This window comes from Notamacropus eugenii, chromosome 3 (assembly GCF_028372415.1).
Source record: "Notamacropus eugenii isolate mMacEug1 chromosome 3, mMacEug1.pri_v2, whole genome shotgun sequence".
Classification (NCBI taxonomy): Eukaryota; Metazoa; Chordata; class Mammalia; order Diprotodontia; family Macropodidae; genus Notamacropus; species Notamacropus eugenii.
Window position 1 is genome coordinate 171,554,401 of NC_092874.1, and position 12,659 is coordinate 171,567,059.

Sequence of the window (12,659 nt, forward strand, 5' to 3'; positions counted from 1 at the left end):
ATTCCATTGATTCATTGAGGCATCTACATGACACCTACCTTGCAGAGATGTCAGGAGGATCAAGTGAGATAATAATTGCTCAATACTTAGCACAGTGCCTGGCACATAGTCAACACTATATAAACACTAGCTGTCGTTGTTATCATTATTATTTATTAGTATTCACTAATGTAGACTTTCATAGACAGTATCCATAGGTTGTTGTGGCCAAAACAAAACAAAACAAAAATGGCCCAGGCAGTAACAACAACACAAACGGATCTGGTTAACTTTTTGGAGGTGAGCTTTTCCAGATATGTCTAGGTTGGGCCTTGGCAGGCAGATGCATAGCACATGTCAGGTTCCTTATTTGAAGCTACAATAGCTTTGTAGGGACTGCCAGACCATAGACAGAGCTGTCATAGCCTGCGAGTACCAAGGCTCCCTTCTCTTCTTCTATGAGGCAGGTGAGTAGGATTTCAGGGAAGACCCACTTAATGACTGGGAATGACTGCCTTCAGAAGTGTAATGCCTTACACACACACACACACACACGTGTACACACACACACACACATGCACACACACAGTTTCCTCCGGTGGGCTTCATGTTACTTACTCCTTGGTTATATTTTTGCCCACTGTGGCTTTCGGTCTACAAAATAATTATATGCAAACATTTATATAACATTCTGAATCCCCAAATTCTTCACAGAATGTGTGTGATAATAATACTTAGCGTGTCCCTCTGAAGGATTCTGAGCACTTAGATAACTGATAAGATATTTTTTCCCTTCAGAAAGTTAAGAAGAGAAAAATGAAAAATTGTCATGAAATGGCTTTTGCAACTACAATTACATCACCCTCAACAGCGTTGCATACAGTACCACGGAAACGTAGCAATGTCTGGAAGGAAGAGAGGTCAAGAATGAACACTTGGAACAGGAGTTTGGGAGCAAAGGGTGAGAGGAGGCAGGAGGAGGTTTTTAGCCAAAGATTTGAAACAGATTCACACTTTAACACAGCATTTTAAATAATGTTGCAAACTACAGTCAAAGGGAGAAAACTCTTTTAAAGATCCTGCTGAGTTCACAAACAAGTGTTACGTACTCGTTTGAGGTAATATGGTATTGTTCAAACAGTGCTAGATCTAGAGTCAAAGGCCCTGGGTTCAAATCACCCATCTGGCCTGGATAGGGTTGCGGCCTTGGGCAAGTAACTTCAGCTTTCTGAGTTTTCTTATCTGTCAAAGGAGGGGAATGGACCAGATGGTCTCTAACACTCCTCTCAGTGCCAAATGTATGATTCTAAGCCTTCTTCTTCTATGTGAAGGAATAAAAATTTACTTGATTACAAATAGTGTAACTTTATGCTGCCTCTGACATGGCAGCTCTCTAAGACTATATATTGCTGAGTAGTTGCCAATCTGCTGTCTACAGTGTGGGGAAGGGCCGGGTTAAGGAGGTGGAGAATGTAGAAGGAAGAATCGGAGGAATCGATTCCCTTATATTCCCTGAATCAATGAAAACACAGTTTTGGTCAATACGTATATATGTATATCAGTCCAAGGGTGATGCAGCAGGTAGAATGCAGGGCCTGGAGTCAGAAAGAAAAACTCATCTTCCTGAGTTCAAGTTATTTAGCAGCTGTGTGACTCTGGGCAAGTCACTTAACCTGTAAAATGAGCTGGAGAAGGAACTGGCAAAACCATTCCAGTATCTTTGCCAAGAAAACCCCAAATGGGGACACGGAGAGTCAGATAGGACTGAAACGACTGAACAAATTTTGCTTATTGAACAAATTTTGCTCCCCTCAGTTCCTCTTCTCTTGAACATGCTGCTGTGATCTCTAGCAAGTTTTTGGTTTTTTTTAATATAAAGAATGTATTTCCTACTGGGCCAGTCATATCCCCATCACTCAAGATTATTCATTCACCTTCACAGGTACATTTTATACTTTCTTAAAACTACAAGAACAAAATAACACAAAACTTTACCTTAGTTCAAAACAAAGCCTACCATTTATTCCCCTCTGACCTAACACTTGGCCAAGTCAATTACAGTTCTGAAAACATCTATAAATGTTTGAAAAAAATGAAATCTAAAGGTTAAGTTTTGCCCAAAGTAACTTAGGTTAAGAAATAGACACTCCCTTCCTACTCTCTGTGTAGCCATATTTATTGCAGCATTTTCTTTTACTTCATAAAGTACAAATACCATTGGATAATGTCATCTGCCTCTTGCATTGTGATAAAGTTGCCCCCTTTAAATCAAGTTGTTTTGTTGTTACATATTCTGACCTTACCCCACAGAGAATTTTTTTTTTTTTTAGGGAAGCAATTTTCTAAGAACATAAGTTTCTCTGCCAAAAAAAAAGCACATCTGTAAACCATTACTAAGTAAATTTCTGTATTACAACAAGCAGTTTTGCCGAAAATGTTCTCCCTACCTGTTAAAAGAGTTCAGTTACACACCTATCGGAAAATTAAGGGCTGCCCGTTGGATGATACACCCAAATCACCAGCTGTAAGGTTGGAAGTTTCTCTTCTTTTATGTCTGGATCTTCTGAAAATCTTTCTCACTGTTCAGGTTTTAAAGCAAAATATTCATTCTCACAAAAAGAAAACAAATAAACAAAAAATCCAAACCCAAACCCCAGACCTTGCCAACAATGTTCCTGTCCCCAGTTTAGCCAGCTGTATATAAATCCAGAGAACCTGGGGTTGGGAAATAAGGGAGAACTTTGACTTAGCCAGATTAGGTAGCTGTAAAATAGTAGTCTATACAGCATTATAGAGCCCTCAAGTAATCAGTAATCTGGTTACATAAGATTCATGAAGGACTTCCAGAAGCTAATAGCTGGAGCTCATCATATTGGTCAATGAAGGAACAAGACATTTAATAACATATTAGTTCATCTATCTAGAGCCTCAGGAACTGTGGTTTGTTGTTGTTCAGTCCTTTTTTGTTGTGTCCAACTCTTTGTGACCCCATCTGGGGTCTTCCTTTTCCAGCTCACTTTACAGATGAGGAAGCAGAGGCAAACAGGGTTAAGTGACTAGCCCAGAGTCACACAGCTGCTAAGTGTCTGAAGTCTGATTTGAACTCAGGAGGATGTCTTCCTGACTTCAGGCCTGGCATTCTACCTACTACTCTACCTGTTGAGCAAAATATATAGAAAGGAGGCAGAGTTGAACTTTAAATTATTTCAGATTAGGATATATTTTAGTCAGATGACCAGAAAGGAGAGAATAGTGTCTGTATAAATTGCTATTGCTAATATGGAATTACATAATTAGTCAATAAAAATTTATGATTAAATCCTTGCTTAATACACACACACACACACACACACACACACACACACACACACACACACGAGAAGCAGCAAGGTTTAATGAACAGCCTTGGAGTCAAGAAGACCTGAGTTCAATTCCTGATTCTGCCACATACTGGTAGTGTGGCAAATCACTTAACCTCTCAAACTCAATAGGCAATTCTCTAAATTACAGATGAATTGCTGTACTGCAAGGGTGGGAGTTTCAAATCTGAGAGTTCCTTACACTTATAAAATCATGGTATGTACCAAATATATGTGTAAGTGTGCATATGTCTATATGTATACATGTAGGTGTGTGTATTTGTATAATTGTGTATATATACAGAGCCTAAGGAATAAATACAACAATTTTCTTTATTCCCTTTTCTCCTCCCTGTCTCTCTTTCTGATAAGCTTCAGTTTTTCTCTAGGGATTCCACTGTCCAAATAAGCTTATCTTTTGGCAAGTCTTGCCTTAAACTTAGTTGTACCCTATTCTGTTACTTGCTGATAAAAGACTCCTCTTCTGTCTCTCCTTGCATTCTCTCTCTTCCCTATTTACCAGCCCTTTAATCTTGCCCAGTGGACAATGCCACTTCTTTTAAGAAAGGGAAATGGCTCATTGAAGCTCCATTCTACTATTCTAAATGCAATTTTTCTGATACTGTCGATCTGTCCAAAGTTTAGAGTTGGCAGGTATATTAAGCTAAAAAACTCAAGTACTTGTTGGAGGCCCTTTTAATGGAAAATAGTTTTTCCTATCTTTCAAAGCACATTGCACTGTTACCATGATGAACATTAAAAAAGACAACTCAATTTTTTTATACATTAAAAAAACACACACACATTATATATATATAAGATCAAACACCCTGATTCTGTAGGTCTATTTTAAAATTCTCCTGAACAAGGCAGTGTTACCATATACAACATCCTCAAACAGAAGATATAAAATGACTGAACATGAATATGTTTACTAAATGCTAAACTATTTCCCTTTTACTTCTTTTGGGGTGGCCTTAATACATTCATTTTTAGTATTGACCGCATTAATAAGTTTCTTTTGAAATTTGGGACATTTTTATATTAGATTTCAATTATACACTATGTGTAGTTAACATTGAGGATGGATTTTAGAGTATTTTTGTTCTTGAGCCAAGCATCAGCCCTTATTATGTGAAATCTGTACCTTAACAGTTAACCATTAATCTTAAATTACATAAATGTGTCTCCTCACTTTAACAACATCGATAGCGACAAACTTCCAAAGATGACATTTTTTTTCTAAATAAATGAATGTAGTTTTAATGGAATTTCAAGTGCTTTTAGGTTTGGCTCACAACACCTGATACAATAAAAAGCCTTAGGAACAAAGGTATGTGTTTCAGTGCCTATTCACCGAGTTAAGAGTTGCTATTATGGGACACTTCATAATCTTAAAAATCTCTAAAGAGTGCCTGAAGAGACAGTCACAAAAAACGGTTGAAGTATATCTAAAGAGATCAAATATACTTCTACATTATCTGAGAGCCTGCATGTGTGCTAGATTTTCCACCAGTGCTAAGACCCTCTTAATTGTCTGGAAGGAATGCTTTTAAACATGGGGCTTTGGTCTGCTCAACTTCTTGCACTTCTTCTTTGAATGCTGGTTTCTTTTCCTAAATAAAATAGGAAAAACAGGGAGAGGGCAAAGAAATCAGGGTAGGGGTGGGGTGAAGGAGAAAAATTTCTAATCTTGGCCAGGCATATTTTAAAAGTGAGGAAGCAAAAGAGAGGAAAACCACAGCCCAATCAAGCTGCATTGCATGCCATTGAAAAAAGTCAGGTCAATTTTAGTATGCATTATTATTGAAACATAAACATACAGGCACACACACTCATGTGCACATCAAGTATGCACATATATACATATGCACATGTTATATATATATATATGCACAGGTATATATATATACGTATATATATATATACACGTATATATATATATATATATATATATATATACACGTATATATATATATATATATATATATGCCTAATAGTCTTTAAGTCCGAAGGTGCCACAAGAAACAAAATTCCCTAAGAGGCAAATTGTTTTGGTTTTTAATTTTCAGTTTTTGTCTGAGCTCAATGGTAATACCAAGAAGGCCAAATGAATGGCTGAATGGAGAAAAAAAAATGCATCATTCAAGCTGTTTCCATAACATAGTCCAGGAAATGAGAACTGAAATATAATGACCTCACGATCACATTTGTTTAACCGCCAGGTTGCAGACAACTTGGGCATTTGTATGTTAAACTAGGACTCCTAACATGAATTATTGAAGAGACCAGGCTTTTAGGCAAAAGCCAAGGACAATTGCCAAGTTTCTAGTTAATAAAACAACGTAAATGCCTTTCTGTGCATGAGGGCTGCCCTAGCCAACCAGAATATTGTCTGACTTTTGCCCAGGTTGAGTGTTTCACAGCTACGCTGAGGAAAGAACAAACTTAGACTAGATTTAAATGGATACCTTAAGTTTAGTAAAAAGGTGACTTGGAGGCTGACAATAACAACTGCTAACATTTATAAAGCACCTACTATGTGACTGGCACTGTGCTAAGCCCTTTACAAATATCATGCCACTCAATCCTCACAATTCTCTTCAAGGCAGGTGCTATTATTATACCCTCCCAATCGAGGAGACTAAAGCAAACAAGTGAAATGACTTGCCCCAAATCTTTTTCTAAGTGTCAGCGGTGGATTTAAACTCAGATCTTCCTGACTCCAGGCCCAGAGCTCTAGCCACTACACCACTTACTTGACTGCAAATAAAAGTAATGTTTACCTATCAACTATAATACCTATTAATTTGTCTGTAACATAAAATGTTAACACTGCAAACAGTTATCTAAGTTTTTAGATAATAGTTCTAGGGCCTCAATAGAACTTCCCCTATAGTTTTGGGTCATAAGGAGCAACTTGGACCGATGCAAATCAACATCTGCTTTAAGATTTTGAGTCTTAGTGAGTAGCCTGAAGCACTGAGGGGTTAAGAGATTTGCCCAGAGTTCATAGCCAGTGCCTGTCAGAGTCAGAACTAGAGTTTACTTTTTCCTGGCTTCAAGCTGAATTCTCTATGCATTCTGCTCTGCTGCTTTCACTGGAGCTAAAAGAAAACTACGTTATGTAAGTCAATGAAAAAGAGAGAATAGGTCATGACATCCATTTCTAATATCTTGAGTGGTGATAATTAATAAATCAATTAACAAACATTTATTATTTAACACCTACTGTGTACTAGGTACTATGCCAACCAGTAGGGATATAAATATAATGGATGAAACAATATCAGAACTAAGAAATGATGTGACTTCACAAAAATGAAATCCTTCCTAATGTGCAAAATAAAATGTAAGCAAATTAAATGTTTAGTAGTTTGTGAGACAGAACAAGGACTAGCAGTTTGGTAGTAGGAATGAGAAGAAAAAATTTTACATATGCAAACAACAGCGAAAACCCTGAAAAAAATCAATCAAGTCACGTAAGTGACTGTATGATCCAGACATGCCAATTCTTTATAGATATCACTATGGCCCATTACTAGCCTTCCACTATGTCCTTGGTCCAGGGATGTGCAGAATCCAGGTCCTACTGGTGAGCGATTGTTAAATTTTCAGTGTGAATATTTATACCTTGGAAATAGCCAAATGCTACAAATTAGAATTTGATTGATTCTTTTGTCGATTGTAAACTGAAGGAAGTGATGGAGAAAATGGTAATAATGAAGATTAAAGTTCAATGCGTGTTGGTAGATATTTCTCCCCAGAGAGTGGGTTGTTAAATATTTACCAGCATACCCTTGCAGCTTGGTTCCATCACTTCATGTCTCCTTTGGGAACTTGACCCAGGGATCATTTTCTTTTCTGTTCATCTTCACCATCCTACTATTTATTGCTGTGTTTCCTGCTCCCTATCAGCAAGCTCATGTTTCCTTTATCCTTAAAACAAAACAAAACAAAACAATCCTTTGCTTGACCCTACCATCGACTTAGCTATTATTTTTTTCCCCTATCATGGCTAAACTCAGTTTAAAGATCAGTAAAGATCAGTCTACACTCTACCTCTGTATCTTCACTACTGATTTACTCTATGGAAGCTTTTCTCTGAAAGGTCACTGAGGACCCATTAGTTGCCAAATAGGAAGACTTCTCGGTTCCCCAAAACCACCCTTGCTCCTCCTGGGTCCTCTCACTTTCTTTGTCTTCTAGGTCACTTTTCTTCCTAGCCTCTCTTCCTACTTCCTTATCCCTCATTGCTCTTTGGCTCTTTCCTCTCTTGTAACCCAGAAACCTAACCCCTTTTTTTCCCCTTCTACTCTTTATGAAGGGAGAAGAGGAAGTAATTAATATAGCACCTACTATGCATTAGGCATGCACTAAGCACTTTTGCAAATATTATCTCAATTGACCCTTACAGCCCTGCAAGGGAGGTGCTTTTATTATTTGCATTTTATAGTTTAGCCAAGTAGAGGCTACATGACTTGCCCAAGGTTACATAGCTAGAAGGAGTCTAAGATGTGATTTGAACTCAGGACTTCCTGGCTACATGCCCAACACTCCCTCCACTGTGCCACCAGCTGCATAATCCAGTGTAAAGAACACTGGCCCTGAAGTTAGATAACCTGGGTTCAAATGCTGCCTCTGAGAGTATGACTTGTGTGACCTTGGGAAAGTCACAGTCTTCCTTAGCCTTGGTTTCCTCATCTGTTAAAAAAAAAGAGTGTGTGTGTGTGTGTGTGTGTGTGTGTGCATGCGTGCGTGCATGCGTGCGTGCGCGTGATGGTTGGTCTAGAGATGACCAAACCCTACAATCTCTACTCCATCTAGGCACCCCATCAGCAACCCTCAAACTCATAATGTCCTAAACTGCACTTATGAACTTGCCCTAAATATTTCCTTCCTCCAAACTGTCCTTCATCTTAATGGTACCACCATTATGTCAGTTCTACAGTCTTGAAATCCATTTTCAAAGATCTCCCCCACCCCCACCCCAAGATCATTACTGGCTCACTATTGCCTCTAGGATAAAATACCCAACTCCTGCCTGACATTTAAAATCCTCCACAATCTGGTTGCAGCTTGTCTTTGGAGCCTTGTTTCACATTACTCTTTATCATAGGGTTGGCAGTGTATGGAGAGCCAAATGGACTGAATTCAGTATTCAGTTTCCTCCTCCCATACCTGGGCACAGGCCAGTCTCTAGTATTGTACTCTCTCTCTCTCTCTCCTCATCCTGTCAGAAACTTTATTTACTTTAAGGCTCAGTTCAGTTTGACTTCCCAGTGTCCCAAACTTCATCTCAGATGAAAGTGTTTTCTTCCCTTTCTAGAAGATCCTTAGAGTACTTATCCAGGTAGATCCCATTTCCCCATCACATTCTGCCTTGGATAGGTACCTTATATTTGTGTGCCTATGGGACCATGTATAACGGAGAGAAAGCTAAGTCAGAAGCCAGAAAGACCTGGATTCAAAATCCACATTTAGCACTGAGATGATGATAAGAATACTAAGTTCTTTACATAACACATAAATATATTTATATAATATATAGTTTTTCAAAAGTATAGCCATAATAATATAGCTCTTTAAGATTTATTTCATTTGATCAACAGCCTTGTGAAGCAGGTGCTATTTTTCCCATTTTACAGATGCACAAACTGAGACTGAAAGAGGGTACATTATTTTCCCAATGTCACACGGCTACTAGATATCTGTGGCAGTTTTTAAGCTGCAGTCTTCCTGATTCTGTATCTAGGCAAACTGGTCAATCTCTCTGGGTTGCAGACAAAACCTCTAAGACCGATCATAGACTAATACCAAGCTCAGACAGGTTACAATTTTGACTTAAATGTGCAAATGTAATATTGCCTCTAACAGAATGTAAGTTCTTCTGAGCCAGGGACTGTGTGATTTTTTTCATTAATCAATCAATCAGCAAACATGAATTAAGTGCCTACTATGTGCTAGGCCCTGGAGATTCAAATAGAAAGAATGAGAATGGGGAAGACAACACATACACTTAAGTATATACAGAATAAATATAGAGGTAATAAATAAAGAGTAATTAAATACAAGGAAGTTTGGAAAGGGGCACTAGTATGTGGGGGGACTTAAAAAAGGCCTCATGTAGAAGGTGAGGTTTGAACAACAATTTAATGGAAAAGACAGACTGTACCATCTTTGAACGCTTGGCATCTAACACAATGCTTTGCAGGTAATGAAGCCTTTATGTTGAATTGAATTATAAAGCTGAAGACAAGCAGGATGCTTACGAACTGTGTGACCTTGGACAAACCAATAAGTGTCAGCTGTCACACTAGGGTAGTTGAACTAGAGGGTCTTCAAGGTCCCTTCCAGCCTTGTATCTATTAGGGGCTTCTCCCAAAGCCTTCACTTCATTCCACTTTTCTTTTTCTTTTTTTCCCTTTCATTTATTCTGGGTTTTCTTCTCAGGTTTGTCTATGTGATGGGGGAAGGAGACTGGTCAAATTACAATGGGGAGAGGACCTGCCAGTGAGCATCCTCCTCTCTATGTCTTCTGCCATCCAATGACCCTGGACTTTGTGCTATCATGTGAACAAGACACTCCACATTTTCATTGTAGGCATTTTCACTGGTTGTGTACCATGCCTTGAATGTTTTCCTTCCTCATTGCCACCTCTCGACTTCCTTCAAATCCCAGCTAAAATCCCACCTTCTGAAGGAAGTCTTTTACAACCCCTCTTAACTGGAATGCCTTCCCTCTATTGATTATTTCCAATTTATCCTGTCCATACCAAGCTTGTGGTTGTCTGCACATTGTCTCTCCCATTAGACTATGAGCTCCTTAAAGACAGTTCCTTTTTATCCTATTAAAGCTCTGTTTACCTTTCATTATATCCCTAGGGCCTAGCATATAGTAGGCACTTAATTAATGCTTGTTGACTAACTGATAGCTATGGTACTTTATAAAGGCACAGGGACCCTGTGAGTATGAAGCCTAGTAGAACATATTCTCAGGCAGATTCTACCAGGGTGGAAAGGCCCTAGAACAGACATGTGAACATGAAAGCACATGAAACATTTAAAATAAATAGCGTAATTATTGCTTCTCCATGGAAAAATCTGGGGTTCTAATCTTTTTATTTTCATCCCTTTTTTCCCCTATGTTATAAAAATTCAAAAAAAGGAATAAAATAATTATTGAGGGATAATGGATTTGTGTGGAGCAGGCTGAAAGGCATTTCTCCCTCTTCTTAAATCCCTGAGGCTTCATTGTTCTCTTGCCTTCCAAAACCACAGGTATCAGTGACCTTTCTGAGGAAGGCCACTGAAGTCATGTTAATCTTGTGTTTCTGTGTAGTACAGGCTGAACACATCAGATACTTTAAAATGGATTTAGTTCAGACCTGTTAACCCCTCAGCTTTTAGTTAGCGATAACCTGCTAACTTTTGGGCTTTCATTTGCTAACTCTCTTGATCTGTCCTTTTTGACTGAATGTAAATCCCATGGTGTCATTTTGCAAATCAATGTGTCTTTGATTATGTGGTGTGTGTGTTCGTTCTTCATTGCTGAAGAAGACCATGCCATCAGAGAAATGGTAACATGACTTGCACTTGACTTTGTTTTGAGCGAGGGAGGGCTGTGCAGGTCACCAGCCTCACTTCTCCTCCAGAGCCATCTGAATCCAGTGACCAGATATTCATCAGGATGACTGGAGATGACCCAGGATGAGGCAATTGGGGTTAAGTGACTTGCCCAAGGTCACACAGCTAGTGCGTATCAAGTGTCTGAGGTGAGATTTGAACTCAGGTCCTCCTGACTCCTGCACTGGTGCTCTATCCACTGCACCACCTAGCTGCCCCTTGATTATGTGGACAATAGGGCTAAATACTTCAATATCCCAGAGGAAGGTTATTAACCCAAGTAGTCTAACATTAAATGCCAACAATGCTTAATTACAAAGTAAGCAACATAAAAAAAATGACTAAAGTATAAATTGATATTGCTTTACTCATTCCCCTTCATCTACTAAAACTGTCCAGAACAGTTCAGTTCATAAAGTGAAGGAGATGGGGTGATTCGATGCCTTATTCAAAGTTTGTCTCTAATAGTACATATTTGAAACAAGCCCTCACATTTCCACCCACTCCTTCAGAGTCAATAGCTGAGATTCCTGGATTATTCCTGCCAGACTGTCAGAAGGCCCTTTGAAGAGCAAGACCCCAGGAATCTTGTCTCATCCTCCACTCTTATAGCAACACTAATCCTTTTCTGGCCCTGCTTCAGCTATGATTTTCATTCCTCTTTTAAAATCTTCTCCACCCTTCTAAATTGCAGCGCTGCTTATGTGAAGTAATTTTCTAATCTAGGTTTCAAATGTAGTGGTAGAACTCAACGATGGCACAATTTTGGCAGTTCACCTGCCAAATTCTCTTTTACTACTCAAAACATTAGGACCACATCCCACATCTGTTCAGACAGAAATTGCTTTTGAAACAGACAAGCAAAGATTAAGGTTTTAGCCAGCGCTGTTATGTTGTCTCAAATCGACAAATGCATGTCCTCCTGGATGTTCATTTTACCAAAAAAAAAACCAAAACAAAAAACTCCACCAAGAACCCAACCCAACCCAACCCAATCCAACCAGGGTCCTCCATTGAAGGTCACAGTACTCAAAGCCTTGAATCAGAGAAAGGTAACAGAAAGACCTTGGCAGATTAAGGGTTAAGATAAAATAACTGACTCAAACTACAAAGTACTCCCTTTCTGCAGGAACAAAGAATGCTTTTCATAAAGCTCAAAATAAATTCATTACAGAATCACTGACTTCTGCTTTCCACAATCTTCACATTTTTCCCCCTCCTGGTGTGTCTTACACTTACAAGGAGATGACTTCATGAAAAGCATGCTTGTTGTGACCTATTCTGCCCTTTCTTAAAGCTTCTGTTTCATTAAAGGAGAAAAAAAAAGCATAGATAAAAGTTTAGATTTTTATTTACCATTCTGTACCTATCCTCTACTTCACTCTATTATGCTGTGTGTGCACTTACACACACACACACACACACACACACACACACACACCCAAATGAAATGAGAAAGTGAAAATTGCCCAAATTATTATAATGTTAAAAGAAAGCCCAACAGTTGCATCCTAGCTATTAAGCAGATATTATTGAACCAGGCAGTACTGTAATTCATTTACAAAGAGAGGAGGCTGGATATTAACCTTTAAAATGAAAAATGTTTCTTCAGTGTGTGATATCAAACCTTAAGGGTTTTCTTCCCACTACAGCCCTAGAAAGTGTGACTTCTGATTTGCTTGCTGACATCCTGTA

The 12,659-nt window shown here is 38.6% G+C and overlaps 1 long non-coding RNA gene across 1 annotated transcript in view; it reads right to left on the minus strand.

Annotated features, from left to right (window-relative positions):
* Window positions 1-2,426: 2,426 nt before the first annotated feature.
* Window positions 2,427-12,659, minus strand: part of LOC140533532 (uncharacterized) — a 360,271-nt gene continuing 350,038 nt past the window's right edge. The window contains exon 4 of the long non-coding RNA XR_011976956.1: window positions 2,427-2,558. This is a non-coding gene — a long non-coding RNA (uncharacterized lncRNA). The remainder of the gene's footprint in view (window positions 2,559-12,659) is intronic.